Raw genomic sequence first — 26,942 nt, forward strand, 5'->3', positions numbered from 1 at the left:
ACATTTTACATTAGGCTAACACACTGGTTACACTTTACATTAGGCTAACATATTGGTAACATTTTACATTAGGCTAACATATTGGTAAAATTTTACATTAGGCTAACATATTGGTAACATTTTACATTAGGCTAACATATTGGTAAAATTTTACATTAGGCTAACACACTGGTTACACTTTACATTAGGCTAAAACATTGGTAACATTTTACATTAGGCTAACACATTGGTAACATTTTACATTAGGCTAACATATTGGTAACATTTTACATTAGGCTAACATATTGGTAACATTTTACATTAGGCTAACATATTGGTAACATTTACATTAGGCTAACATATTGGTAACATTTACATTAGGCTAACATATTGGTAACATTTTACATTAGGCTAACATATTGGTAACATTTTACATTAGGCTAACATATTGGTAACATTTTACATTAGGCTAACATATTGGTAACATTTTACATTAGGCTAACATATTGGTAACATTTTACATTAGGCTAACACATTGGTAACATTTTACATTAGGCTAACATATTGGTAACATTTTACATTAGGCTAACACATTGGTAACATTTTACATTAGGCTAACACATTGGTAACATTTTACATTAGGCTAACACATTGGTAACATTTTACATTAGGCTAACACATTGGTAACATTTTACATTAGGCTAACATATTGGTAAAATTTTACATTAGGCTAAAACATTGGTTACACTTTACATTAGGCTAACATATTGGTAACATTTTACATTAGGCTAACACATTGGTAACATTTTACATTAGGCTAAAACATTGGTTACACTTTACATTAGGCTAACATATTGGTAACATTTTACATTAGGCTAACACATTGGTAACATTTTACATTAGGCTAAAACATTGGTTACACTTTACATTAGGCTAACACATTGGTAACATTTTACATTAGGCTAAAACATTGGTTACACTTTACATTAGGCTAACATATTGGTAACATTTTACATTAGGCTAACACATTGGTAACATTTTACATTAGGCTAACACACTGGTTACACTTTACATTAGGCTAAAACATTGGTAACATTTTACATTAGGCTAAAACATTGGTAACATTTTACATTAGGCTAAAACATTGGTAACATTTTACATTAGGCTAACACATTGGTAACATTTTACATTAGGCTAACATATTGGTAACATTTTACATTAGGCTAACATATTGGTAACATTTTACATTAGGCTAACATATTGGTAACATTTTACATTAGGCTAACATATTGGTAACATTTTACATTAGGCTAACATATTGGTAACATTTTACATTAGGCTAACATATTGGTAACATTTTAACATATTGGTAACATTTTACATTAGGCTAACATATTGGTAACATTTTACATTAGGCTAACATATTGGTAACATTTTACATTAGGCTAACATATTGGTAACATTTTACATTAGGCTAACACATTGGTAACATTTTACATTAGGCTAACATATTGGTAACATTTTACATTAGGCTAACACATTGGTAACATTTTACATTAGGCTAACACATTGGTAACATTTTACATTAGGCTAACACATTGGTAACATTTTACATTAGGCTAACACATTGGTAACATTTTACATTAGGCTAACATATTGGTAACATTTTACATTAGGCTAACATATTGGTAACATTTTACATTAGGCTAACATATTGGTAACATTTTACATTAGGCTAACATATTGGTAACATTTTACATTAGGCTAACATATTGGTAACATTTTACATTAGGCTAACATATTGGTAACATTTTACATTAGGCTAACACATTGGTAACATTTTACATTAGGCTAACATATTGGTAACATTTTACATTAGGCTAACACATTGGTAACATTTTACATTAGGCTAACACATTGGTAACATTTTACATTAGGCTAACACATTGGTAACATTTTTACATTAGGCTAACACATTGGTAACATTTTACATTAGGCTAACATATTGGTAAAATTTTACATTAGGCTAAAACATTGGTTACACTTTACATTAGGCTAACATATTGGTAACATTTTACATTAGGCTAACACATTGGTAACATTTTACATTAGGCTAAAACATTGGTTACACTTTACATTAGGCTAACATATTGGTAACATTTTACATTAGGCTAACACATTGGTAACATTTTACATTAGGCTAAAACATTGGTTACACTTTACATTAGGCTAACACATTGGTAACATTTACATTAGGCTAAAACATTGGTTACACTTTACATTAGGCTAACATATTGGTAACATTTTACATTAGGCTAACACATTGGTAACATTTTACATTAGGCTAACACACTGGTTACACTTTACATTAGGCTAAAACATTTAACATTTTACATTAGGCTAAAACATTGGTAACATTTTTACATTAGGCTAAAACATTGGTAACATTTACATTAGGCTAAAACATTGGTAACATTTTACATTAGGCTAACACATTGGTAACATTTTACATTAGGCTAACATATTGGTAACATTTTACATTAGGCTAACATATTGGTAACATTTTACATTAGGCTAACATATTGGTAACATTTTACATTAGGCTAACATATTGGTAACATTTTACATTAGGCTAACATATTGGTAACATTTTACATTAGGCTAACATATTGGTAACATTTTACATTAGGCTAACATATTGGTAACATTTTAACATATTGGTAACATTTTACATTAGGCTAACATATTGGTAACATTTTACATTAGGCTAACATATTGGTAACATTTTACATTAGGCTAACATATTGGTAACATTTTACATTAGGCTAACACATTGGTAACATTTTACATTAGGCTAACATATTGGTAACATTTTACATTAGGCTAACACATTGGTAACATTTTACATTAGGCTAACACATTGGTAACATTTTACATTAGGCTAACACATTGGTAACATTTTACATTAGGCTAACACATTGGTAACATTTTACATTAGGCTAACATATTGGTAAAATTTTACATTAGGCTAAAACATTGGTTACACTTTACATTAGGCTAACATATTGGTAACATTTTACATTAGGCTAACACATTGGTAACATTTTACATTAGGCTAAAACATTGGTTACACTTTACATTAGGCTAACATATTGGTAACATTTTACATTAGGCTAACACATTGGTAACATTTTACATTAGGCTAAAACATTGGTTACACTTTACATTAGGCTAACACATTGGTAACATTTTACATTAGGCTAAAACATTGGTTACACTTTACATTAGGCTAACATATTGGTAACATTTTACATTAGGCTAACACATTGGTAACATTTTACATTAGGCTAACACACTGGTTACACTTTACATTAGGCTAAAACATTGGTAACATTTTACATTAGGCTAAAACATTGGTAACATTTTACATTAGGCTAAAACATTGGTAACATTTTACATTAGGCTAACACATTGGTAACATTTTACATTAGGCTAACACATTGGTAACATTTTACATTAGGCTAACACATTGGTTACACTTTACATTAGGCTAACACATTGGTTACATTTTACATTAGGCTAACACATTGGTAACATTTTACATTAGGCTAACACATTGGTAACATTTTACATTAGGCTAACATATTGGTAACATTTTACATTAGGCTAACATATTGGTAACATTTTACATTAGGCTAACATATTGGTAACATTTTACATTAAAGTATACTCAATGTAAAGTATTTGAGTATAAGGTATACTTTATACTAGGTTTGCAAATTATTTATAAGGAGTTTATAGCCCGTTAATAATTGGTGTATAGATGGTTTATAAATATGTAATACACTAATAACTGGTCGAGAATGTGTGGTTTTGTGTCATTTTGGTGCTTGAGACAAATAGCAGTTCAACTGAAATCCTTCTTCTCTCATCTCTGTGTCCCACAGGTGATATTTGGCATAATTTTCCCACCTTCGATTCTCCTCATGGATTTTCGACTCGGGGAGGAAGTGACATGTCAAGCCCCAGCGGAGAACGAAGAAGAAGCGAAGGACAAAGACGATGACAATAAATCCAGCAAGGTGAACGCTGACAGTCAAGCAATCTGATTGGTTGATTGATTGATTGATTGATTGGTCGGTCGGTCATCAGTGGATTGCTTGATTGGTTTATCTGTTTTTTTTATAATACTTAATACTACTTTACATTTAATACTACATTCAAATGTACTGTAAAGTCCTGTATGTAAATTCCTGACGGTCGTTTCTGTCGACCGTGCTTTCAGGAAGTGAATGTAAATTCATGGCGGTTGTTTCTGTCGACCATGCTTTCAGGAAGTGAATGTAAATTCATGGCGGTCGTTTCTGTCGACCATGCTTTCAGGAAGTGAATGTAAATTCATGGCGGTCGTTTCTGTCGACCATGCTTTCAGGAAGTGAATGTAAATTCATGGCGGTTGTTTCTGTCGACTATGCTTTCAGGAAGTGAATGTAAATTCATGACGGTTGTTTCTGTCGACCATGCTTTCAGGAAGTGAATGTAAATTCATGACGGTTGTTTCTGTCGACCATGCTTTCAGGAAGTGAATGTAAATTCATGGCGGTTGTTTCTATCGACCATGCTTTCAGGAAGTGAATGTAAATTCATGACGGTTGTTTCTGTCGACCGTGCTTTCAGGAAGTGAATGTAAATTCATGGCGGTTGTTTCTGTCGACCATGCTTTCAGGAAGTGAATGTAAATTCCTGACGGTCGTTTCTGTCGACCATGCTTTCAGGAAGTGAATGTAAATTCATGACGGTCGTTTCTGTCGACCATGCTTTCAGGAAGTGAATGTAAATTCCTGACGGTCGTTTCTGTCGACCATGCTTTCAGGAAGTGAATGTAAATTCATGACGGTTGTTTCTGTCGACCATGCTTTCAGGAAGTGAATGTAAATTCATGACGGTTGTTTCTGTCGGCCATGCTTTCAGGAAGTGAATGTAAATTCATGGCGGTTGTTTCTGTCGACCATGCTTTCAGGAAGTGAATGCTGATGGGGTGTCCAGAAAGGGGGATGAAGAAGAAAGCTCCGTAAAAAAGAGAAGAGTTCCAATCGGAAAGAAGATCTATGAATTCTACAACACTCCTTTCACCAAATTCTGGTTCAACACGGCAAGTAGACTTTTAATACAAACAACAACAAAAAATGTTATTTAGGAAGCATTTCTCAACACCACAGACTTTGGAAATGTACTTTTGTGAATCCTTGGTTTTGTTGTTTTGAAATGACTATCAGCACAGAGGTGACACATAGACCTTATCCACAGATAATATACTACTATTTAATATAATGATAATATGATATCAGCTAATAAACATCTGAAGATGTGTGATTATTGATCGACAGCACTTTGTCTTGTGGCCTAAAACACCACTGCTGCCCCGACCTCTGGTCTTGTGTTCTAAAACACACTGCCACCTCTGGTCTTGTGTCCTAAAACACCACTGCCGCGACCTCTGGTCTTGTGTCCTAAAACACCACTGCTACCCCGACCTCTGGTCTTGTGTCCTAAAACACCACTGCTACCCCGACCTCTGGTCTTGTGTCCTAAAACACCACTGCTGCCCGACCTCTGGTCTTGTGTCCTAAAACACCACTGCCCCGACCTCTGGTCTTGTGTCCTAAAACACCACCCCGACCTCTGGTCTTGTGTCCTAAAACACCACACCCGACCTCTGGTCTTGTGTCCTAAAACACCACTGCTGCCCCGACCTCTGGTCTTGTGTCCTAAAACACCACTGCTGCCCCGACCTCTGGTCTTGTGTCCTAAAACACCACTCTGCCCTTGTGTCTGGTTGTGTCCTAAAACACCACTGTTGCCCCGACCTCTGGTCTTGTGTCCTAAAACACCACCGCTGCCCTGACCTCTGGTCTTGTGTCCTAAAACACCACTGTTGCCCCGACCTCTGGTCTTGTGGCCTAAAACACCACTACTGCCCCGACCTCTGGTCTTGTGTCCTAAAACACCACTGGTGCCGCTGCCCGACCTCTGGTCTTGTGTCCTAAAACACCACTGCTACCCCGACCTCTGGTCTTGTGTCCTAAAACACCACTGGTGCCGCTGCCCGACCTCTGGTCTTGTGTCCTAAAACACCACTGCTACCCCGACCTCTGGTCTTGTGTCCTAAAACACCACTGGTGCCGCTGCCCGACCTCTGGTCTTGTGTCCTAAAACACCACGACCTCTGGTCTTGTGTCCTAAAACACCACTGCCCGACCTCTGGTCTTGTGTCCTAAAAAACACCACTGTCTTGTGTCCTAAAACACCACCGACCTCTGGTCTTGTGTCCTAAAACACCACACCTGGTCTTGTGTCCTAAAACACCACCCCGACCTCTGGTCTTGTGTCCTAAAACACCACTGCTGCCCGACCTCTGGTCTTGTGTCCTAAAACACCACTGCTACCCTGACCTCTGGTCTTGTGTCCTAAAAACACCACTGGTCTTGTGCTACCCCGACCTCTGGTCTTGTGTCCTAAAACACCACTGCTACCCCGACCTCTGGTCTTGTGTCCTAAAACACCACTGCTGCCCGACCTCTGGTCTTGTGTCCTAAAACACCACTGCTGCCCCGACCTCTGGTCTTGTGTCCTAAAACACCACTGTTGCCCCGACCTCTGGTCTTGTGTCCTAAAACACCACTGCTACCCCGACCTCTGGTCTTGTGTCCTAAAACACCACTGTTGCCCCGACCTCTGGTCTTGTGTCCTAAAACACCACCGCTGCCCTGACCTCTGGTCTTGTGTCCTAAAACACCACTGTTGCCCCGACCTCTGGTCTTGTGGCCTAAAACACCAAACCTCTGGTCACCACCACTGCCCCGACCTCTGGTCTTGTGTCCTAAAAACACCACTGGGTGTCCTAAAAACACCGCTGCCCGACCTCTGGTCTTGTGTCCTAAAACACCACTGCTACCCCGACCTCTGGTCTTGTGTCCTAAAACACCACTGGTGCCGCTGCCCGACCTCTGGTCTTGTGTCCTAAAACACCACCTCTGGTCTGTCCTAAAACACCACCCCGACCTCTGGTCTTGTGTCCTAAAAAAACACCACTGGTGCCGCTGCCCGACCTCTGGTCTTGTGTCCTAAAACACCACTGCTGCCCGACCTCTGGTCTTGTGTCCTAAAACACCACTGTTGCCCCGACCTCTGGTCTTGTGTCCTAAAACACCACTGCTACCCCAACCTCTGGTCTTGTGTCCTAAAACACCACTGGTGCCCCGACCTCTGGTCTTGTGTCCTAAAACACCACTGTTGCCCCGACCTCTGGTCTTGTGTCCTAAAACACCACTGCTGCCCTGACCTCTGGTCTTGTGTCCTAAAACACCACTGCTACCCCGACCTCTGGTCTTGTGTCCTAAAACACCACTGCTACCTGACCTCTGGTCTTGTGTCCTAAAAAACACCACTAAAACACCACATTTACATTTACACCTCTGGTCTTGTGTTTAAAACACCACTGTCACCTCTGGTTTGTGTCCTAAAACACCAGACCCCGCTCTTGTCCTAAAACACCACTCCAGACCTCTGGTCTTGTGACTTACACCTCTGGTCTTGTGTTGCTGCCCGACCTCTGGTCTTGTGTTAAAACACCTTATGACATCCAGTGGAACAGCCACCTCTGGTCTTTGTCCAATAGTGCATCTGGTCTTTTAACCTCTGGTCTTGTGTCCTAAAACACCACTGGGACCTCTGGTCTTGGGGGATGTCCTAAAAGAAGGATTACTTTATCCTAAAACACCATCCTCTGGTCTTATTCCTTAAAGAGACCTCTGGGTTTAAAACAGGTGTCTCCGGACCTCTGGTCTTGGTCCTGACACCCGCTGTCCTGGCGTCGTGAGGGAGTCTTGTTCCTAAAACCATTGGGGGTGTCCCAAACACCACTGAACACCTCTGGTTTTGTCCTAAAACACCACTGGGCTGACCTCTGGTCTTGGGAACTGCTACTTCCTCTGGTGGTAGGAGGCGACCTCTGGTCAGGCCAGACCTCTGGTGGATAAAACACCACTGTGCCCTTGTTTGTGTCCTAAAACACCACTGACCCAGAGCCTGGAGGTACTGAGGTGCCCGTTCCCTAAAACACCACAGCTGACCCTGGTCTTGTGTCCTAAAACACCAGCACCATGGTCTTGTGTCCTAAAACACCACTGCTGCCCCGACCTCTGGATGTCCTAAAAACACCACTGCTTCAACCTCTGGTCTTGTGTCCTAAAACACCAGTGGAGAGACCTCTGGTCTTGGACTGGACCTCTGGTCGGGACCTCTGGTCTTGTGTCTTAAAACACCACTGCTGGGACCTCTGGTCTTTGTCCTAAAACACCACTGTTGGCTCTGGTCGTTCTGGATGAGTTGTACCCCGACCTCTGGGTTTAATGGCACAGGCAGGGAGCACTACTGCCCTGACCTCTGGTCTTGTGTCCTAAAACACCACTGCTGCCACTGCCCCGACCTCTGGTCTTGTGTCCTAAAACACTACTGCTGCCCCGACCTCTGGTCTTGTGTCCTAAAACACCACTGGTGCCCCGACCTCTGGTCTAGTGTCCTAAAACACCACTGTTGACCTGACCTCTGGTCTTGTGTCCTAAAACACCACTGGTGCCCCGACCTCTGGTCTTGTGTCCTAAAACACCACTGCTACCCCGACCTCTGGTCTAGTGTCCTAAAACACCACTGCTACCCCGACCTCTGGTCTAGTGTCCTAAAACACCACTGTTGACCCGACCTCTGGTCTTGTGTCCTAAAACACCACTGTTGCCCTGACCTCTGGTCTTGTGTCCTAAAACACCACTGCTACCCCGACCTCTGGTCTTGTGTCCTAAAACACCACTGTTGACCCGACCTCTGGTTTTGTGTCCTAAAACACCACTGTTGACCCGACCTCTGGTCTTGTGTCCTAAAACACCACTGTTGCCCCGACCTCTGGTCTTGTGTCCTAAAACACCACTGTTGCCCCGACCTCTGGTCTTGTGTCCTAAAACACCACTGCTGCCCCGACCTCTGGTCTTGTGTCCTAAAACACCACTGTTGCCCCGACCTCTGGTCTTGTGTCCTAAAACACCACTGTTGACCCGACCTCTGGTCTTGTGTCCTAAAACACCACATGTACATGTTCTCCTAAAAGCTCCAAGCTGTTTTCCGTGTCTCCTCAGATCTCCTACCTGGCCTACCTGTGTTTGTACAACTACATCATCCTGGTCTAAAACAGATGGAACGACCTCTGGTTTTGTGTCCTAAAACACCACTGTCCCTGCAGGACCTCTGGTGGATCGTCATCTCTTAAAACATCATCACTCTGGGAATCCTAAAGAAAGTCAGACAGGTAACGTCTCACGTCTTGTGTCCTCACAGTCAGACAGGTACCTGGCCTCCACATCATCACAGTCAGACAGGTAACGTCTCACATCATCACAGAAAGTCAGACAGGTAACGTCTCACATCATCACAGTCAGACAGGTAACGTCTCACATCATCACAGTCAGACAGGTAACGTCTCACATCATCACAGTCAGACAGGTAACGTCTCACATCATCACTGTCAGACAGGTAACGTCTCACATCATCACAGTCTGACAGGTAACGTCTCAGACAGGTAACGTCTCACATCGTCACAGTCAGACAGGTAACGTCTCACATCATCACAGTCAGACAGGTAGCGTCTCACATCATCACAGTCAGACAGGTAACGTCTCAGACAGGTCTCACACCATCACCCTGCGACTGGAGATAATTAGAAAGGGAATGTCTAGAACAATTGAAGAAAATGTACAGTATGTGGGGTCCTCAAGTTTTAAAAAAAGACTGGTGTGAGGGCCTCCAGGGAAAATATGGGTCGATGTAGGGGTCTTACGCCCAGGCCCGATTTCTCAGTTCTGATCCTAGTCCGTCCCTGCTGTTGCTGCCCCAATACAGATCCTGATGTCAGAGCCTGGGAAGCTGAAGCAGAAGATCAACGTTTGGGCCGAAGAGTACTGGAACATCACAGACGCGGCGGCCATCTTTACCTTCCTCCTGGGCCTGATGCTGAGGCTGCAGAACGAGCCCCTGTTGGGCATCGGACGGGTCATCTACTGCGTGGACATTATCTTCTGGTACATCAGGGTGCTCGACATCTTCGGGGTCAACAAGTACCTGGGACCCTACGTCATGATGATCGGGAAAATGGTGAGGCTTTGGTTTGGTTTTGACTGTTTTGGCTGGCTATTGTAATATGAAATGTGTGTGTATATATGGGTTAATGTGTGTGTATATATAGGTAAATGCGTGTGTATATATATATATATATATTGTGGCAAAGAAGGGGGTCGAGTGATAAGTGGCAGATATGTGAGAGCAGAACTAATAAACGGGCTCTGCCCGATTACTAAAATGGCCACCCCTGTCAGAACTACAGATCACAAAATGGCCGACCGCCAAAACTACAAGTCCCAGAAGCAGGGTAAGGCTGTCCCAACATATAGAGGGGGAAGAGAGCAGCGTGGGGCCATGAGGAAAGAATCAGAATCAGGCCGAGACACTAAGGGAAAAACGGAAACCGGGACTGGGTGTCGAGGGGGTCTCCCCCCCGAACCCCTATTATCTGTTACAATTGTAATCAACCAGGACATATTGCAGCCTACTGCCCTATTAAAGAAGAGCCAATGCAATGTAACCTTGATGAAAATGAAGATGATATGCGGTATGCATGTCCTGTTGTAACCACTGTACTTGAAAGATCAAGAAACAAACATATGTGCAGGGTGAAGGTTGAAGGGAAAGAGGTTGAAGCACTGCTGGATTCCGGCAGTATGCTAACCCTGGTCGTTGCAGGCCTAGTGCCGAATCATAAACTGGATACAAGACAGGATATCAGTGTTACATGCATTCATGGGGATACCCGTAGGTACCCCACCACCTTAGTGAGCATACAAACAGAGGACGGTCTGCTGGATTATGAGGTCGGCGTGGTCCCAAAGATGCCATATGATGTAATATTGGGTAGAGACTTTCCTAACTTTGCAAAGTTAGGCCACAAAAATGGCATATTTGAGAAGCCAACAACCCTGGCCAAGCAGGAAGAAGCATGGGGCCTTCAACCAAAGCCAAGAAAAGAGGTCTCCCAGGGGACAACATCACAGGTGCTAGTAGGGGAGGAGGAGGATGAAGTGGCAAACCTCGCTGATAACGAACAGCCCGGTACTAGTGGGGCTGGGGTCGATCTGAATCCAGAGGACGACGATCTAGAACCAGCAGACCTGGCAGAGTCCTTGACTAATTTTGGGACGGCCCAAAACCAGGAACCAACCCTGCAGCAAGCCAGAGCAGATGTGCAGGTCGTAGATGGTACTCCCATAAATGGTGGGATGATGCCTAATAGTTTTCCCCACTTCATCATGAAAAAGGGTTTGGTGTACAGAGTCTCGAAAATAGGGGTTGATGTGGTGGAACAGTTGTTGGTTCCCACTCGGTACCGGAGGACAGTACTGGATCTAGCTCATGGGCACATTCTGGGTGGACACCTTGGTATCGATAAAACCCGAGACCGGATTGTAAGGAGGTTTTACTGGCCAGGAATTCAAGCTGAAGTGGCTCGGCATTGTGGAGAGTGCCCGGAGTGCCAGTTAACAGCTCCCCGACCAGCTTTTAGAAGCCCGTTAGTGCCACTCCCCATAATCGAAACGCCATTTGAGATAGCGATGGATTTAGTGGGCCCACTACCCAAATCCGCCAGAGGGCACCAATACATTCTGGTCATTCTAGATTATGCCATTCCCCTTCGGACGATGACTTCCAAAAATATCGCAAGGGAATTAGTGCTCTTGTTCACCAGGGTAGGGGTTCCAAAGGAGATCCTTACCGACCAGGGGACTCCCTTTATGTCCCGCCTTATGGCGGACCTTTGTAAACTATGGCAGGTGAAACAGTTGAGGACATCGGTTTACCATCCTCAGACGGACGGGCTGGTTGAGAGATTCAACCGAACCCTGAAGTCAATGCTCAGGAAGGTAATCGAAAAGGATGGGAAAAACTGGGATTGCATGTTGCCGTATCTGAGGTTTGCCATTAGAGAGGTTCCTCAAGCCTTGCTGGGGTTTTCTCCCTTTGAGCTGGTATATGGGAGGCATCCCCGGGGAATCTTAGACATCGCCCGGGAAACCTGGGAGCACCAATCCACCCCGTATACTAGTGTCATAGAGCACGTCACGGAAATGCAAGACAGGATAGCCACAGTCATGCCCATCGTCAGAGAGCACATGAGACAAACACAAGAACACCAGCGGCACGCTTATAACCGGCAGGCTACCCTGAGGGAATTTCAACCGGGAGATAAGGTGTTAGTGCTGATCGCCACGGTAGAGTGTAAACTACTAGCCACATGGAAAGGACCATATGAAGTACTGGAGAGAATAGGAGAAGTCAATTATCGGATCCGACAGCCAGGTCGACGGCCCCAGGAACAGATTTATCACATAAACCTGTTAAAAGCATGGAGAGAGAGAGAGAAACACTAATGGTCACATACCCCACACACATTCAGGAGACAGCCAAAGTAAATATTTCACCCACTCTGTCCCCAGCGCAAGTACAGGAAGTAAAGACCCTGATCCAGAAAAACAGAGATGTGTTTTCAGAGGTACCCGACCGAACTGAGGTTACGGCTCATGATATCGTTTCCCTACCAGGGAGAAAAGTGAGTATGAGGCCATATCGGGTACCCGAGGCTCGACGGGCCGCGATTAGAGCAGAGACTGAGAAAATGTTGACAGCTGGAGTGGTCCAAGAGTCACATAGTGAGTGGTCTAGCCCAATTGTGATGGTCTCCAAGCCCGATGGGTCTTTGCGGTTCTGTAACGACTTTCGGAAGGTAAATGAAATCTCGAAGTTTGATGCCTACCCCATGCCCCTAATAGATGAACTACTGGAGAAAATTCGTCATGCTCGGTACATTACGACCCTTGATCTGACAAAAGGGTACTGGCAAATTCCTCTGACCCCCAGGGCCAAAGAAAAGACAGCCTTTGCAACACCTGACGGTTTGTTTCAATACACTGTCATGCCATTCGGCTTACACGGGGCCCCAGCCACCTTTCAACGGCTCATGGACAAAGTCCTAAAACCGCACAAAGCATACGCTGCAGCTTATTTAGATGACGTGGGGATCTACAGCCCAGATTGGGAATCCCACTTACCCCGGGTACAGGCAGTGTTAGACGCCCTTAGAAAAGCAGGTCTCACGGCAAACCCTGCCAAGTGTTATGTGGGGTTAGAGGAAACAGAGTATCTGGGATACACTGTGGGAAGAGGGTTAATCAAACCCCAACATAAGAAGGTGAAGGCAATTAGAGAATGGCCGAAACCAGTAAATAAGAAGCAGGTCCAAGCCTTCCTAGGGCTGACCGGTTACTACCGGAAGTTCATCCCAAGTTATGCCACAGTGGCCACAGTGGCCCCACTTACCGACATGACTAGAGCCAGAGGGCCAAACATGGTCAAATGGGATGAAAGGGCCACCAAAGCATTTAGGACATTACAGGAGGCTCTCTGCTGTAACCCAGTGCTGGTGGTACCAGACTTTGAGAAAGAGTTTGTGGTTCAGACGGATGCCTCAGAGGTTGGCTTGGGAGCAGTGCTATCCCAAGAGGTAGAAGGGGTGGAACACCCCATCCTGTTTTTAAGCAGGAAGCTGGAACCACGGGAAACCAACTACTCAGTCGTTGAGAAAGAGGCGCTGGCAGTAAAGTGGGCTCTAGAAAGCCTGAAGTACTACCTGCTAGGGCGCCACTTCACCCTCATCAGTGACCATGCCCCACTCACCTGGATGCATAGGGCTAAAGAGAAGAACGCTCGGGTGATGCGGTGGTTTTTGAGTCTCCAACCGTTTCATTTTGACTTGAAACACAGAGCAGGGAAGGAAATGGGAAACGTGGATGGGTTATCCCGCATGCATGCGTATTTTGCTGCGGTAGCCCGACCTAGGGGGTCGGATCTAGGGGGAGAGATATGTGGCAAAGAAGGGGGTTGAGTGATAAGTGGCAGATATGTGAGAGCAGAACTAATAAACGGGCTCTGCCCGATCACTAAAATGGCCACCCCTGTCAGAACTACAGATCACAAAATGGCCGACCGCCAGAACTACAAGTCCCAGAAGCAAGGGGAACCCTCAGAAGGTGGAGCCGACCCACAGATAAAGGGTCAAGAAAAACCAGGAAAGAGAGAGGGTGCTGGAAGGAGCTATGAACAATAGAGAAAGAGACTATAGAGATTGGCTGGATTTACCGTGTATGAGCTGGATTGTTTTGGACTTACCTGTTGGCGTTTGGACCTGGACCTACCGAGAACCTGATTCGTGTACCGAACCCTGCTATCCTTGACCTCGCCTATGGCCTGGGTGGACCAGGACGGAGAAACAAACACACAGGTACTGTCCTGTTCGAAAGAACTCTCATTCTTGGGTGATTTGGGGACAGTTTACCACTTAGTTTGTGACAAACGCTCCTAACCTGTTTATTAAACAGGTAACTGTCAAAATAAAGGAAACACCAACATAAAGTGTGTTTATAGGGGCGTTGGGTCACCACCAGTCAGAACAGCTTCAATGCACCTCGTCATAGATTCTACAAGTGTCTGGAACTCTCTATTGGAGGGATGAGGCACCATTCTATTGGAGGGATGAGGCACCATTCTATTGGAGGGATGAGGCACCATTCTATTGGAGGGATGAGGCACCATTCTATTGGAGGGATGAGGCACCATTCTATTGGAGGGATGAGGCACCATTCTATTGGAGGGATGAGGCACCATTCTATTGGAGGGATGAGGCACCATTCTATTGGAGGGATGAGGCACCATTCTATAGGAGGGATGAGGCACCATTCTATAGGAGGGATGAGGCACCATTCTATAGGAGGGATGAGGCACCATTCTATAGGAGGGATGAGACACCATTCTATTGGAGGGATGAGGCATCATTCTTCAACAAGAAATTCCATCATTTGGTGTTTTGTTGATGATGGTGGAAAACGCTGGTCTCAGTCACCACTCCAAAATCATAAGTGTTCAATTGGGTTGAGATCTGGTGACTGAGACGGCCAAGGCCTATGGTTTTACATCGTTTTCATCCTCATATAACCATTCAGTGACCACTCCTGCCCTGTGGACGGGGGCGTAGCCATGGCCTATGGTTTTACATCGTTTTCATGCTCATCGAACCATGTAGCCTATTTGAAAGGTTACGCTACACAGACCATATTTATCAGTTTAAACCTGGAGCCTGGTACACGGTTCACAACGACAGGACCGTTGGCATCACGCTTCCATGATTAGTGAGGATGATTAGAGTAGATTTATAGACCGACTGGTCAAACCCCGATTGCACACTTTTATCACCAATATTTCATGGCTTGAACAATTGACTATGGCATCTTTTAGGAAGAATCCAACTACTGTATTTTTGATTCAACAATATATTTATATATATTTAAAGTAAAGGCGTAAAGGCTCTCCAAACCAGTTTATTATTATTATTCATAACCCTAAATAACATACAAGGTCAGAGTATTTTTAAATCTGCCAACTGGTGCTGAAAAGGAGACCAATATGTGTGTATTTACATGGTTTAATTTCATTGATCGATATTCTGAACCCGATGTACAGCGCCTTCGGAAACTATTCTGACCCCTTGACTTTTTCCACACTTTGTTACATTACAGCCTTATTCTAAAATGTATTAAATCATTGTTTTCCCCTCATCAATCTACACACAATGCCCCATTATGACATCACAATGCCCCATTATGACATCACAATGCCCCATTATGACATCACAATGCCCCATTATGACAAAGCAAAAAACTTTTTTTTTTAGAGATGTTTGAAAATGTATTAAAATAAAAAACTGAAATATCACATTTACAGAAGTATTCAGACCCTTTTACTCAGTACTTTGTTGAAGCACCTTTGGCATCGATTACAGCATCGAGTCTTCTTGGGTTTGACGTTACAAACTTGGCACACCTGTATTTGGGGAGTTTCTCCCATTCTTCTCTGCAGATCCTCTCAAGCTCTGTCAGGTTGGAGGGGAGCGTCGCTGCACAGCTATTTTCAGGTCTCTCCAGAGATGTTCGATCGGGTTCAAGTCTGGGATCTCGCTGGGCAACCCAAGGACATTCAGAGACATGTCCCTAAGCCACTCCTGTGTTGTCTTGGCTGTGTGCTTAGGGTCGTTGTCCTGTTGGAAGGTGAACCTTCGCCCCAGTCTGAGATCCGGAGCACTCTGGAGAAGGAATTCATCAAGGATCTCTCTGTACTTTGCTCCATTCATCTTTCCCTCGATCCTGACTATTCTCCCAGTCCCTGCTGCTGAAAAACTTCCCCACAGCATGATGCCGCCACCACCATGTTTCACCGTAAGGATGGTGCCTGGATTCCACCAGACGTGAAGCTTGGCATTCAGGCCAAAGAGTTCAATCTTGGTTTCATGAGAACAGAGAATCTTGTTTCTCATGGTCTGAGAATCTTTATGTGCCTTTTGGCAAAACTCCAAGCAGACTGTCAAGGGATTTTTACTGAGGAGTGGCTTCTGTCTGGCCAGTCTACCATAAAGGCCTGATTAGTGGAGTGCTGCAGAGATGGTTGTCCTTCTGGAAGATTCTCCCATCTGCACAGAGGAACTCTAGAGCTCTGTCAGAGTGACAATCAGTTTCTTGATCACCTCCTTGACCAAGGCCCTTCTCCCCTGATTGCTCAGTTTGGCCAGGCGGCCATCTCTAGAAAGAGTCTTGGTGCTTCCAAACTTCTTCCATTTAAGAATAAAGGAGGCCACTGTGTTCTTGGGGACCTTAAATGTACCCTTCCCCAGATCTGTGCCTCGATACAATTCTGTCTCTGAGCTCTACGGACAATTCCTTAGACGTCATGGCTTGGTTTTTGCTCTGACATGCACTGTCAACTGTGGGACCTTATATAGACAGGTGTCTATCTTTCCAAATCATGTCCAATCAATTGAATTTACCACAGGGGAACTCCAATCAAGTTGTAGAAAACATCTCAAGGATGATCAGTGGAAACAGGATGCACCAGAGCTCAATTTAGTTTATCATAGGGTTCTGAATACTTATGTAAATAAGGTGTTTCTGATTTTTTAAAGTTTAATTACATTTGCAAAAAAAATATTTTTTAACTGTTTTCGCTTTGTCATTATGAGGTATTGTGTGTAGATTGTGGAGGATTTTTTATTTTTATATATAATCCATTTTAGAATAAGTCAAGGGGTCTGAATACTTTCCGAAGGCACTGTGTATTCCAGTGAGTCTGTAGAAAATTCTAATTAAAGACACATTGTATTTAATGGTATGGCTTTAGATAAAAGTACTGAAACCCCCATTGAATGAAAACTCTACGAGGAAGTATGTTGGGCCAGCAAGTGAGAGGGGTTTCAGCGGTTTAATTCAATTCATTCAGTTCGTGCAGGGGAACCATGCCTGCAAATCCTGTTAAGCACCTGCATACGGTAGGTCTGAATACCAACTACTGAGAAGTGCTGAGATCAACAGGAATAGATTTCCTCAGTCTGAATACAAACTACTGAGAAGTGCTTAGATCAACAGGAATAGATTTCCTCAGTCTGAATACCAACTACTGAGAAGTGCTTAGATCAACAGGAATATATTTCCTCAGTCTGAATACCAACTACTAAGAAGTGCTTAGATCAACAGGAATAGATTTCCTCAGTCTGAATATCAACTACTGAGAAGTGCTGAGATCAACAGGAGTCAAAAAGGAATAGATTTCCTCAGTCTGAATACCAACTACTGAGAAGTGCTTAGATCAACAGGAGTAGATTTCCTCAGTCTGAATCGGCCCCAGATGACTGACATGTTGTGTTCTATGTCCATGTTGTGTTCTATGTCCTCCAGATGACTGACATGTTGTGTTCTATGTCCTCCAGATGATTGACATGTTGTGTTCTATGTCCATGTTGGGTTCTATGTCCTCCAGATGATTGACATGTTGTGTTCTATGTCCTCCAGATGACTGACATGTTGTGTTCTATGTCCTCCAGATGACTGACATGTTGTGTTCTATGTCCTCCAGATGACTGACATGTTGTGTTCTATGTCCTCTAGATGACTGACATGTTGTGTTCTATGTCCATGTTGTGTTCTATGCCCTCTAGATGACTGACATGTTGTGTTCTATGTCCTCCAGATGATTGACATGTTGTGTTCTATGTCCTCCAGATGACTGACATGTTGTGTTCTATGTCCTCCAGATGACTGACATGTTGTGTTCTATGTCCTCTAGATGATTGACATGTTGTGTTCTATGTCCATGTTGTGTTCTATGTCCTCTAGATGATTGACATGTTGTGTTCTATGTCCTCCAGATGACTGACATGTTGTGTTCTATGTCCTCTAGATGATTGACATGTTGTGTTCTATGCCCTCTAGATGACTGACATGTTGTGTTCTATGTCCTCCAGATGACTGACATGTTGTGTTCTATGTCCTCTAGATGACTGACATGTTGTGTTCTATGTCCTCCAGATGACTGACATGTTGTGTTCTATGTCCTCCAGATGACTGACATGTTGTGTTCTATGTCCTCTAGATGATTGACATGTTGTGTTCTATGCCCTCTAGATGACTGACATGTTGTGTTCTATGTCCTCCAGATGACTGACATGTTGTGTTCTATGCCCTCTAGATGATTGACATGTTGTACTTCGTGGTGATCATGCTGGTGGTGTTGATGAGTTTCGGCGTGGCGCGGCAGGCCATCCTGCACCCTGATGAGATCCCAACATGGCGTCTGGCCAGGAACATCTTCTACATGCCTTACTGGATGATCTATGGGGAAGTGTTCGCTGACTCCATAGACCGTAAGAGTAGCATTAATAGTAAGATTCTGTTTCCTGTTTCATGGGCGGATGATCAATTCAATCCTAATCCCATGATGGTTGTGATGGTGGTGTGTTGTCGTTGTCTCAATCCCAGTGGAACAAACCGTGTGTTCTGGTCCTAATCTCTGTAGTCTCATTCCCAGTGGAACAAACCTTGTGTTCTGGTCCTAATCTCTGTAGTCTCATTCCCAGTGGAACAAACCTGGTGTTCTGGTCCTAATCTCTGTAGTCTCAATCCCAGAGGAACAAACCTGGTGTTCTGGTCTGATCTTGTGTGTCATTCCCAGTGGTGTGTGTGTGTGTGTGTGTGTGTGTGTGTGGTAATCTCTGTGTCTCAATGTGAACAAACCTGGTGTGTGTGTGTGTGTGTGTGTGTGTGTGTGTGTGTGCGTGGTCCTTTACTTCCTCTGCTGGTTGACTAACCCAATAACAATCCATTTAATTCCTAGTGATATAACCTTGGTCACTAACACAGTTTAATTCCTAGTGATATAACCTGTGTCACTAACACAGTTTAATTCCTAGTGATATAACCTTGGTCACTAACACAGTTTAATTCCTAGTGATATAACCTTGGTCACTAACACAGTTTAATTCCTAGTGATATAACCTTGGTCACTAACACAGTTTAATTCCTAGTGATATAACCTTGGTCACAAACACAGTTTAATTCCTAGTGATATAACCTTGGTCACTAACACAGTTTAATTCCTAGTGATATAACCTTGGTCACAAACACAGTTTAATTCCTAGTGATATAACCTTGGTCACTAACACAGTTTAATTCCTAGTGATATAACCTTGGTCACTAACACAGTTTAATTCCTAGTGATATAACCTTGGTCACAAACACAGTTTAATTCCTAGTGATATAACCTTGGTCACTAACACAGTTTAATTCCTAGTGATATAACCTTGGTCACTAACACAGTTTAATTCCTAGTGATATAACCTTGGTCACTAACACAGTTTAATTCCTAGTGATATAACCTTGGTCACTAACACAGTTTAATTCCTAATGATATAACCTGTGTCACTAACACAGTTTAATTCCTAGTGATATAACCTTGGTCACTAACACAGTTTAATTCCTAGTGATATAACCTTGGTCACTAACACAGTTTAATTCCTAGTGATATAACCTTGGTCACTAACACAGTTTAATTCCTAGTGATATAACCTTGGTCACAAACACAGTTTAATTCCTAGTGATATAACCTTGGTCACTAACACAGTTTAATTCCTAGTGATATAACCTTGGTCACTAACACAGTTTAATTCCTAGTGATATAACCTTGGTCACTAACACAGTTTAATTCCTAGTGATATAACCTTGGTCACTAACACAGTTTAATTCCTAGTGATATAACCTTGGTCACTAACACAGTTTAATTCCTAGTGATATAACCTTGGTCACTAACACAGTTTAATTCCTAGTGATATAACCTTGGTCACTAACACAGTTTAATTCCTAGTGATATAACCTTGGTCACTAACACAGTTTAATTCCTAGTGATATAACCTTGGTCACTAACACAGTTTAATTCCTAGTGATATAACCTTGGTCACTAACACAGTTTAATTCCTAGTGATATAACCTTGGTCACTAACACGGTTTAATTCCTAGTGATATAACCTTGGTCACTAACACGGTTTAATTCCTAGTGATATAACCTTGGTCACTAACACGGTTTAATTCCTAATGATATAACCTGTGTCACTAACACAGTTTAATTCCTAATGATATAACCTTGGTCACTAACACGGTTTAATTCCTAATGATATAACCCGTGTCACACTATAATAATATCCACAATCAAAATACAGTCACGTATTGGTTTAATAACATGTTAAAGACTTGATGTACAGGAGACAGTGTGTTGGAGACAGGTGACAGTGTGTTGGTGACAGGTGACATTGTGTTGGTGACAGTGTGTTGGAGACAGGAGACAGTGTGTTGGAGACAGGTGACAGTGTGTTGGTGACAGGTGACATTGTGTTGGTGACAGTGTGTTGGAGACAGGTGACAGTGTGTTGGAGACAGTGTGTTGGTGACAGTGTGTTGGTGACAGTGTGTTGGAGACAGGTGACAGTGTGTTGGAGACAGGTGACAGTGTGTTGGAGACAGTGTGTTGGTGACAGTGTGTTGGAGACAGGTGACAGTGTGTTGGTGACAGTGTGTTGGAGACAGGTGACAGTGTGTTGGAGACAGGTGACAGTGTGTTGGAGACAGGTGACAGTGTGTTGGAGACAAGTGACAGTGTGTTGGTGACAGTGTGTTGGAGACAGGTGACAGTGTGTTGGAGACAGGTGACAGTGTGTTGGTGACAGTGTGTTGGAGACAGGTGACAGTGTGTTGGAGACAGGTGACAGTGTGTTGGTGACAGTGTGTTGGTGACAGTGTGTTGGAGACAGGTGACAGTGTGTTGGTGACAGTGTGTTGGAGACAGGTGACAGTGTGTTGGAGACAGTGTGTTGGAGACAGGTGACAGTGTGTTGGAGACAGTGTGTTGGAGACAGGTGACAGTGTGTTGGAGACAGTGTGTTGGTAACAGGTGACAGTGTGTTGGTGACAGTGTGTTGGAGACAGGTGACAGTGTGTTGGTGACAGTGTGTTGGAGACAGGTGACAGTGTGTTGGTGACAGTGTGTTGGAGACAGGTGACAGTGTGTTGGAGACAGGTGACAGTGTGTTGGAGACAGTGTGTTGGAGACAGGTGACAGTGTGTTGGTGACAGTGTGTTGGAGACAGGTGACAGTGTGTTGGTGACAGTGTGTTGGAGACAGGTGACAGTGTGTTGGTGACAGTGTGTTGATGACAGTGTGTTGGAGACAGTGTGTTGGAGACAGGTGACAGTGTGTTGGTGACAGTGTGTTGGAGACAGGTGACAGTGTGTTGGAGACAGGTGACAGTGTGTTGGTGACAGTGTGTTGGAGACAGGTGACAGTGTGTTGGTGACAGTGTGTTGGAGACAGGTGACAGTGTGTTGGTGACAGTGTGTTGGAGACAGGTGACAGTGTGTTGGTGACAGTGTGTTGGTAACAGGTGACAGTGTGTTGATGACAGTGTGTTGATGACAGTGTGTTGGTGACAGTGTGTTGGAGACAGTGTGTTGGAGACAGGTGACAGTGTGTTGGTGACAGTGTGTTGGAGACAGGTGACAGTGTGTTGGAGACAGGTGACAGTGTGTTGGTGACAGTGTGTTGGAGACAGGTGACAGTGTGTTGGTGACAGTGTGTTGGAGACAGGTGACAGTGTGTTGGAGACAGGTGACAGTGTGTTGGAGACAGTGTGTTGGAGACAGGTGACAGTGTGTTGGTGACAGTGTGTTGGAGACAGGTGACAGTGTGTTGGAGACAGGTGACAGTGTGTTGGTGACAGTGTGTTGGAGACGGGTGACAGTGTGTTGGTGACAGTGTGTTGGAGACAGGTGACAGTGTGTTGGAGACAGTGTGTTGGAGACAGGTGACAGTGTGTTGGAGACAGTGTGTTGGAGACAGGTGACAGTGTGTTGGTGACAGTGTGTTGGAGACAGGTGACAGTGTGTTGGAGACAGGTGACAGTGTGTTGGTGACAGTGTGTTGGAGACAGGTGACAGTGTGTTGGAGACAGGTGACAGTGTGTTGGAGACAGTGTGTTGGTGACAGTGTGTTGGAGACAGGTGACAGTGTGTTGGTGACAGTGTGTTGGAGACAGGTGACAGTGTGTTGGAGACAGGTGACAGTGTGTTGGTGACAGTGTGTTGGAGACAGGTGACAGTGTGTTGGAGACAGGTGAGTGTGATGGAGACAGGTGACAGTGTGTTGGAGACAGTGTGTTGGAGACAGTGTGTTGGAGACAGGTGACAGTGTGTTGGTGACAGTGTGTTGGAGACAGGTGACAGTGTGTTGGAGACAGGTGACAGTGTGTTGGTGACAGTGTGTTGGAGACAGGTGACAGTGTGTTGGAGACAGGTGACAGTGTGTTGGAGACAGTGTGTTGGAGACAGGTGACAGTGTGTTGGTGACAGTGTGTTGGAGACAGGTGACAGTGTGTTGGTGACAGTGTGTTGGAGACAGGTGACAGTGTGTTGGTGACAGTGTGTTGGAGACAGGTGACAGTGTGTTGGAGACAGGTGACAGTGTGTTGGTGACAGTGTGTTGGAGACAGGTGACAGTGTGTTGGAGACAGGTGAGTGTGATGGAGACAGGTGACAGTGTGTTGGAGACAGTGTGTTGGAGACAGGTGACAGTGTGTTGATGACAGTGTGTTGGAGACAGGTGACAGTGTGTTTGTGACAGTGTGTTGGTGACAGGTGACAGTGTGTTGGTGACAGTGTGTTGGTGACAGTGTGTTGGTGACAGGTGACAGTGTGTTGGTGACAGTGTGTTGGTGACAGTGTGTTGGTGACCGTGTGTAATGGCCTCATAATGATTTGATTGGTCACATGCAGCCACTGAGTTAAATCAATTGGACTAAAATGAAAGACTTTCAGGACAGGTTTATTTAAAATGGTATAGTATTTAAAATGGTATAGTATTTAAAATGGTAAGGTATTTAAAATGGTATAGTATTTAAAATGGTAAGGTATTTAAAATGGTATAGTATTTAAAACGGTATAGTATTTAAAACGGTATAGTATTTAAAACGGTATAGTATTTAAAACGGTATAGTATTTAAAACGGTATAGTATTTAAAATGGTAAAGTATTTAAAACGGTATAGTATTTAAAACGGTAAAGTATTTAAAACGGTATAGTATTTAAAACGGTATAGTATTTAAAACGGTATAGTATTTAAAACGGTATAGTATTTAAAACGGTAAAGTATTCCATGAATTATTACTAGCATTAAGACTAACTCTCCATGTATTGTTTGTGTAAATAAAATGACCAAAGATACATATTGATTTATCCTTAATAATATGTGTGATCATCTGCCTGCTAGAGATACTGTGGTGTATTCCAAAGTGCACCCTATTCCCTATGTAGTGCACTCTTTTTGACCAGAGGCAATGAGGGAATAGGGTGCCTCTTTGGGATGATGTATCCTTAATTTATCCTTAATAAGTGATCCCACTAACAAGAAAGTGTGTTTTTTCTCTTAACAAATGGAAAAGGATTGGTCCTCTTTTTTTCCAGTGATCATCTGCCTGCTAGAGATACTGTGTGGTATTCCAAAGTGCACCCTATTCCCTATCCAGTGCACTCTTTTTGACCAGAGGCAATGAGGGAATAGGGTGCCTCTTTGGGATGATGTCACTGCTTCAGATAGTAAGAGGTGTTGTGGTTTTAGTCTCTGCCCAGAGGAAGACAAACCAGTCCGCATGGAAGAGTCTCATCACATTTTCATAACTGTACAATCCAACCAATCCATTATAAAACTCTATAGACACAACAACACCGACCAGAGATCAGACACCAATCCATTATAAAATACTATAGACACAACAACACCGACCAGAGATCAGACACCAATCCATTATAAAATACTATAGACGGTATAGACACAACAACACCGACCAGAGATCAGACACCAATCCATTATAAAATACTATAGACGGTATAGACACAACAACATCGACCAGAGATCAGACACCAATCCATTATAAAATACTATAGACGGTATAGACACAACAACACCGACCAGAGATCAGACACCAATCCATTATAAAATACTATAGACGGTATAGACACAACAACACCGACCAGAGATCAGACACCAATCCATTATAACATACTATAGACGGTATAGACACAACAACACCGACCAGAGATCAGACACCAATCCATTACAAAATACTATAGACGCTATAGACACAACAATACCGACCAGAGATCAGACACCAATCCATTATAAAATACTATAGACGGTATAGACACAACAACACCGACCAGAGATCAGACACCAATCCATTACAAAATACTATAGACGGTATAGACACAACAACACCGACCAGAGATCAGACACCAATCCATTATAAAACTCTATAGACGGTATAGACACAACAACACCGACCAGAGATCAGACACCAATCCATTATAAAATACTATAGACGGTATAGACACAACAACACCGACCAGAGATCAGACACCAATCCATTATAAAATACTATAGACGCTATAGACACAACAACACCGACCAGAGATCAGACACCAATCCATTATAAAATACTATAGACGGTATAGACACAACAACACCGACCAGAGATCAGACACCAATCCATTATAAAACTCTATAGACACAAGAACACCGACCAGAGATCAGACACCAATCCATTATAAAATACTATAGACACAACAACACCGACCAGAGATCAGACACCAATCCATTATAAAATACTATAGACGGTATAGACACAACAACACCGACCAGAGATCAGACACCAATCCATTATAAAACGCTATAGACGGTATAGACACAACAACACCGACCAGAGATCAGACACCAATCCATTATAAAATACTATAGACGGTATAGACACAACAACATCGACCAGAGATCAGACACCAATCCATTATAAAATACTATAGACGGTATAGACACAACAACATCGACCAGAGATCAGACACCAATCCATTATAAAACGCTATAGACGGTATAGACACAACAACACCGACCAGAGATCAGACACCAATCCATTATAAAATACTATAGACGGTATAGACACAACAACACCGACCAGAGATCAGACACCAATCCATTATAAAATACTATAGACGGTATAGACACAACAACATCGACCAGAGATCAGACACCAATCCATTATAAAATACTATAGACGGTATAGACACAACAACACCGACCAGAGATCAGACACCAATCCATTATAAAATACTATAGACGGTATAGACACAACAACACCGACCAGAGATCAGACACCAATCCATTATAAAATACTATAGACACAACAACACCGACCAGAGATCAGACACCAATCCATTATAAAATACTATAGACGGTATAGACACAACAACACCGACCAGAGATCAGACACCAATCCATTATAAAACGCTATAGACGGTATAGACACAACAACACCGACCAGAGATCAGACACCAATCCATTATAAAATACTATAGACGGTATAGACACAACAACACCGACCAGAGATCAGGCACCAATCCATTATAAAATACTATAGACGGTATAGACACAACAACATCGACCAGAGATCAGACACCAATCCATTATAAAATACTATAGACGGTATAGACACAACAACATCGACCAGAGATCAGACACCAATCCATTATAAAATACTATAGACGGTATAGACACAACAACATCGACCAGAGATCAGACACCAATCCATTATAAAACGCTATAGACGGTATAGACACAACAACACCGACCAGAGATCAGACACCAATCCATTATAAAACGCTATAGACGGTATAGACACAACAACACCGACCAGAGATCAGACACCAATCCATTATAAAATACTATAGACGGTATAGACACAACAACATCGACCAGAGATCAGACACCAATCCATTATAAAACTCTATAGACACAACAACACCGACCAGAGATCAGACACCAATCCATTATAAAACGCTATAGACGGTATAGACACAACAACATCGACCAGAGATCAGACACCAATCCATTATAAAACGCTATAGACGGTATAGACACAACAACACCGACCAGAGATCAGACACCAATCCATTATAAAACTCTATAGACACAACAACACCGACCAGAGATCAGACACCAATCCATTATAAAACGCTATAGACGGTATAGACACAACAACATCGACCAGAGATCAGACACCAATCCATTATAAAACGCTATAGACGGTATAGACACAACAACATCGACCAGAGATCAGACACCAATCCATTATAAAATACTATAGACGGTATAGACACAACAACATCGACCAGAGATCAGACACCAATCCATTATAAAATACTATAGACGGTATAGACACAACAACATCGACCAGAGATCAGACACCAATCCATTATAAAATACTATAGACGGTATAGACACAACAACATCGACCAGAGATCAGACACCAATCCATTATAAAATACTATAGACGGTATAGACAC

The 26,942-nt window shown here is 43.1% G+C and overlaps 1 pseudogene; it reads left to right on the plus strand.

Moving 5' to 3' along the window:
- LOC135565441 (transient receptor potential cation channel subfamily M member 1-like) overlaps positions 1 to 26,942 on the plus strand; it is a 63,249-nt pseudogene that overhangs the window by 22,698 nt on the left and 13,609 nt on the right.

This window comes from Oncorhynchus nerka, linkage group LG27 (assembly GCF_034236695.1).
Source record: "Oncorhynchus nerka isolate Pitt River linkage group LG27, Oner_Uvic_2.0, whole genome shotgun sequence".
NCBI classification, from domain to species: domain Eukaryota; kingdom Metazoa; phylum Chordata; class Actinopteri; order Salmoniformes; family Salmonidae; genus Oncorhynchus; species Oncorhynchus nerka.